Raw genomic sequence first — 6,366 nt, 5'->3', positions numbered from 1 at the left:
TTTGTTCACAATGTTTTGCCACTGTGTAGAATGAAATTTTATATGGCAAAAGTAACAACATAAAATACGTAAAACCGATATGATAAAGATTCAAATAAATACAATATGACATAACTTGATGGAAATACAACCGTCCTACGGAATACATTTACAGTATACACAAGTATAAAATGTGTTCAACAAATAATACGTGATAAATAAAGTTGAAGTAGAGATTGCAGTTGATATTATATCTAATATTATATATTATATTTAGGTTGTCAGGTGACGCCAACACGCCTGGACACAATCCATAAAGCACACGAGTTGCCTGTGACGGGAGTGCGGAGGCACCTCGAGGAGTTGTGGAAATTTTGCAAAGGCAAATGACTGCGTCTTGCGCTGCCTGCCGTCAGGAGGCCACTTGAGCCTGCGGGCCCGCCAAACGCATCATTATGGACGCCGCCATTATAAAAATATCAAAGTCTTTTATATACCCTACGCACCCCGTCATTTGACACGCCGAGCGCACGCACGCACGCACGCAGGATCCTCCGGGAGTCGCGCCCAGAGGACGCTCGCTGCGGTCGGCTGCTGGATCCACTTCCACCGCTCGGGACCAGCTGCAAGTGGTTCTGGTGCTCTCGGGTGACGACATCGACGCGCTCGTCCTGAAGGTCAGAGCGCACATAAACTGCACCGTAAAAAAGAAAAACGGATGTATTTTTAAGATTTAGGACAAGTTGGTGCAAAACAGGGCGCTATATTTTGTCGAAAATCACACTACAGAAGACATGAGAAGAAAATTGGAAAAGATGACAATTTCAATAGCGGCACATTTTCATCAGAGTTTAGTTGATTTAGAAACAAAATATAGATTGAAAATCTGTCGGAAAAGTAATCATTTTCAAGTTTGCCATTTTTTTTCTTCAATTTTCAGGGTTAAACACGGCCAAAGAGAATTTTGTGATTCGGTGACCCAAAGTCCGTCAAATTTGGAAGCGCTCGATAAAAGTTTTGTTTCGATTGGAATGCTCAAAAAGTACAAGTGATTTCGCGGTCTCTTTGGTGATCATCAGATCACCGTAAACGCTGCGAATGCGGGAATTTTTTACTCATTATTTTAGACAGCGCTCCACCTAGAGGACTGGAGTGGAACAGCCTGGTTTTGCTGGTCAGGATTTTAGCCCGCTTGGACACGTTTCGGATTGTTGTGCCTTGGAGGAGGTCCGCGCAACATCCTCTGAATGACATTGTCGTATTTTTCCTGATGTGGTCACGCTACGTAAGCTCATTTGGCTAACAGCAAAACGCATAATAAGCTCCGAAAATGATTTGCCTCGCCATTATTTAGCAATTGAGCGCATCTCCTCTTACATAAAAGGTCATCAGTCCCTCAAAGGATGTTTGTCATTTCTTTGACCTCATGGAAAACTCTCATTTGAGGGGAAAGGGGGGCCTTTGCGTGGTGGGGGTCCGCATGCGTAAGTGAAACATGTGCAGCAGTAAACACTGGTGCGCTCTTCATAAATAGCCCTGGCACTCTTTGATGAGGGAGTGGGGAATGGGGGCGGGGCATTTAGTCGGCATGGCAACTGCCACCACAGACCACAAGGGTCTCGAGACACAGAAACAGTAAATTCGAGGGCACAAACAATGACACAAGAACAACAAGAGCAGCAAGGAATGGGCCCGAGTGGCCCCATTTTCACGGTGACGCCTTCGAATGATGAAACTGAGAATTCGCAAGTCGGAATTCGCCTAAAATCACTTCCTGGCTTCCTGTTTAATTCCGGGCATGGCTCCTTGCGACGTTTTAGTGTGCACTATTGTTATAGACATGTCTGCCAAATGTTGAGTTGATCTGTGAAAATGATGTTGGGAAATATTTTTTTTTAAAGAAATTTCAAGCTCTGGAAGTCAGCAACAATGCAGCTGCTTCAAACAAAAACGGCCGATTTACTGATTATTTCTGGGCATGGGTCCTTGAGACTTTTTGTGTGTCTTATGATACCGACATTACCGCCAATTTTCATACGGATCGGTGAAACTGCCTTTGGTGGCTTTTTTCCCCCTAACTTTTGAGCCTTGGAATTCGCTCTAAATGTCAGCTTCAAACCAAAATGGCCGACATTCAGTTGATTTCCTGACATGGGTCCCCGAGACCTTTTTGCGTCCTATTACGCTAGAAATGCCGACCCCCGTTTGTGTGAATCGGAAAAACTGCTCTAGTTGGCTCATTTTTTCCCCCTAACATTCAAATCTTGGAATTTATCTCTAAAAAAAGTCTGCTTTGAACCAAAATGGCCGAATGTTCTTACGGCTCTCTAAAGTTCTTCGCCGTCCAAACAAGGTCTTCTTTCGGCCCCAGAACAGCATTTGGACAAACGCAAAGTGTTCTGTCGACTGCGGTGCGGTTGGTGGTTGTCCCTCCACAATAAAACATTTAGTGGGTGTCCCTGCACAATATAACGTTGACAGTCTGGTTTGTCTCTCCAGCAGGACGGAACATTAGATGATGTTTTCATGTGTGAAGAAGCAAAGTTCTGCTTTCCCTGCTGCTGACTCATCACCTGCTTGTCTTGGCATCTATGAAATAAAAGACCTTCATGAATGTGTATTTTATGAATAATCACGACAGCGTGTCCTTAATAGACCTTCAGTGCTCACTTGTTAAGGTTTCCATTGTCAAACGTTGGGAAGGATGCCCAAAAAAAGTCAGTCCCTACCACTTCTTGGCACCTTACTTGTTTGGACAATAAGCAAGAGTCTCTTCTACAATATTCAGTACTCTATATTTTTTTCCATTGTGAAGGGTACCATAATAGCAGATCTGTAGCGCTCATTGTTACCTCACTTTGGGTTAGGGTTTTCAATTTTGGCCCTCTGAGCTCCATGCTGGCCATTTGTGTTCACATAGCTTATTTTTTTTCCAGTTAAAATTGAAACTTCTAGATCTTGGGGATTTTTAACTGATTTTGTCATTTCCAATTTCAGCTCTTTAAATACATCAATAGCTACTATTTTATATTGAATTGCATCATTTTGTTCTGCGACGCAAGGTACACAAGTGGAGTAAAAAAAAAAAAAAACATTACACACACATAACGTCTATTACTGAGAAGAGGTGGCAGTTGCCATAAATCTAATATACTGCCCCCAGGTGGCCACGGTAGGTGCAGCACAAACAATCACATATACGGGTTAACGTTCTACGTTTTGGGGGGGGGGGGGGGGGGGGGGGCGGCTGGAACAGATTAGTGGCTTTTCCGTTCATTTCAGTCGGGAAAGATGATTTGGGTTAAGGGAATTTATTCAATTCTAATCTCAAGGCACCACAGTATGATGAACAAAAAAAAAAGACGCTAGTTAAGAATATTTATTGCATCTCAAAATTGAGTTAAAGAAGCCCAAAACATAAATCTAACAACTGACAGGCTATGTCTGATCGTGGCCATTTTTGGCAAGCTGTGAGGATAGTAGCTCATAGTGCTACTGTAGATCATGCAAAACAGAAGGCACGTGTGACACTAACTCAGCATTTTTGGCCATTTTGCTTCATTTCCCTTTGAAGACCATAAAACGTGTGAAAGACTAAATTGAGACATGTGCCGTTGGGCCTTGGCGGAGGTCACGTTTTAGCCACTCTGGCTGTGTTTTTATTTAGCTCGGTGGCTAAACGTCCCTCCCTTCGCTTCTCTGCCCTCTCTCTTTCCTGCACTCAGACTTCCTGTCTCCCATCAATGTTCTCCTTTTTTCTCCGGCCACTATGACGGAATCCCGCGTTTCCTGTTGTGAAGGCCGCTGCCGGGTAACGGCCCAAGCTAGGGAGGAGCCTGGAAGGAGAGGTTGTTTTTTTTTTTTTTTTTTTTTTGGCTTTTTTTGCTTCTCTCTCTTCCACAGAATACGGCATGAAAGCTCCAAGCCCGACACAGCGCTTCAGTGTCACGGCGGCGGCACCGCAAGCAAATGGTTAGCAGACAAGTTTGCTGCCGTGACTCATTCCCACGAAGGACAGTTGTGTGGGCTGGGCGGCGCATTTTGAGGTTTGTCACTGACTCACAGAACATTTGAACAGACCCGAGTTAGCATAATGGACATCACAGTTCAAAGTTATGAACAAAATGCGCGTTGAAAACATGGAAATGTTCGCAAAGGAGCTGCAGTTCACACTCCGAGTCAACGGGCGGCAGTAGATGAAAAGTGACAATGAAAATAATTGCAAAAATAATGTATGGAGGCCTAAGTAAAATCCACCCGTCCATTCATCAATTATCTGAACCGCTTATCCATTATTAGAATATAACGATTAATGCAAATACATAGAGTAAAAGAGAAAATGATTTAAGATGCATAAAAAAACAAACATTAAAACTGATATATAGGAACAAAAGCACATTTAAAACTTTATGTAGAAAGTAAAACAAAGTGAAAAAGTAAAAAATTAATTACACTATATAGAGAAAGGAATAAAATACAGATATTAATAGAATAAATAAATACTACAGAAAATATTAAATTAAAATTAAAACTCCGTGATTTATACATGTAAGATTTAGAATAGATAAGGAAAAATAATAATACGTGTTGAATTTAAGAAAATAAAATATTTACAACATGTATAAATAAAAGCTATCAATTAAAAACATATACATAAAAAATGAATAATAGTGGTAAATTAACTTAAAATAGTAAAAATAAATGTGTGTATAAAGAATATAAAATTAGTTTAAGTAAAAAAGTGACAATGAAAATAGTATCAACTTAAGAGTATGTACTGGCAATTGGGGGAAAATGATACAATGAAATAAAACTAATACACTTGTAGAACTAAATTAAGTTTTTTTAAAGCAACACTGAAAATTTAACAGTAAAAAGAAGTATGTAGCCTAACTGGTAATTGCAAGAATCAACCAATGATAAAATAAGACCCCACAATTATTGTAAAGTATATATAAAATAAAGCATAAACAAAATAATTATTTATACATTTAAGAGAGAGAAAAAATGACAATTTGTGTGTGTACATACAAGTAGTTTCAATAATTGTCCACTAATTAGATAAAACAATGAAATCTAAAATTCATACAGTTAAAAACAAAACAATTATTTAAAAATCTATGCCAAAGTTGAAAATAAACCAAATGTTCACATTACCCCCCCTGCCGGTAGAACGGAGGTCTGGTCTGGTCTAAAACGTCACCCCATGGAGCCTTTGGGGGAATATCATTAGCAGTAACTTTATCTTATATTTTCTTCTTCTTCTTGGAATTCATAACGAGTGCCCAAAACGGACAGCGTACGCTTTTTGGTTGGCGCGGCCACTTAGCTGCTGCTTAGTAACCAGATAGGATAATAGCATAATGGCAGTTCTCCCTTTTTGGTTAAGGGAGGGGGGTGGGGGGGGGATTCATCATCCGAGCGCGGAGAGGAGGAGAAAAAAAAAAAAAAAAAAAAAAATCAACAGATGTTCCATGCATCTGCAGTTGTGCTGTGTCAGTGAATTTTACATCCCAATTGTGGGCTGCGTGAAATGGAGTGTGTGGTGTGTGTGTGTGTGTGTGTGTGTGTGTGTGTGTCAAGGCGGGCTAAATCAGAAAATCTGAAACGGTTTAACTCCTCGTGCCACAAAGTCACAAATGTCGGCGGAAGCGTTAAAAGCCACCGGACCATCACGTTCATCTGCAAACTACTTCCTTGTCTCCTCTTCCTCGTCTTTCTGAACAAATTGATAACACATTGCGCCGTTTGCCCCACGGCTGCTTTGGATTACATGCCAAGCACTTTTTTTTTTTCAGCGCGTGCGTATACAGGCGAAATCTGTAATTACGGCACAGTTAGCTTCACATAAAGCAAACATTTTTGGTTTAGATTCAGAGAGGGAATGCTTGTTGCCTTAGAGGGAAGTCTGGAAATGTTTGTCTTTTTTTTTTTTTTTTTTTAAACACTTCTATTCTAGCTAGCAAGGATGTGGCATCAGCTAGCCGCGGCTGAAGTTAGCTTGTTGCCAGAAGATCGCAAATGTAAAATTAAAAAAAAAACATGAGATGAGAATTACACATTGTAAATGTAACCATACACCATGTGACTATAGTTTGAAAAACTTCTATATTCTATAACGCTAATACACAATGCAAAACTCTATTGACGGGCTGAGAAAACTAGGAATGACACTGTGTCATTGGATATTTTAACACAAATGTTGCACAAACACTAGACTATATAACAATACTCACAGGCATATACTGTATTCTTCATGTACTATTATTCATATCTGAAATGAAAAAAAATATGTTACAAAAGCATTTAGGAATATTTTCAGCACCAAATCTTGAATGAGAAGGTCAGCAGCTTAAGTATTTGGTCACCAAAACGCTCCAAAATATT

The sequence above is a fragment of the Filicampus tigris genome, chromosome 18 (assembly GCF_054856515.1).
Source record: "Filicampus tigris isolate MCC_2025a chromosome 18, RoL_Ftig_1.0, whole genome shotgun sequence".
Taxonomy (NCBI): Eukaryota; Metazoa; Chordata; class Actinopteri; order Syngnathiformes; family Syngnathidae; genus Filicampus; species Filicampus tigris.
Note: the sequence above shows the minus strand (reverse complement) of the source record.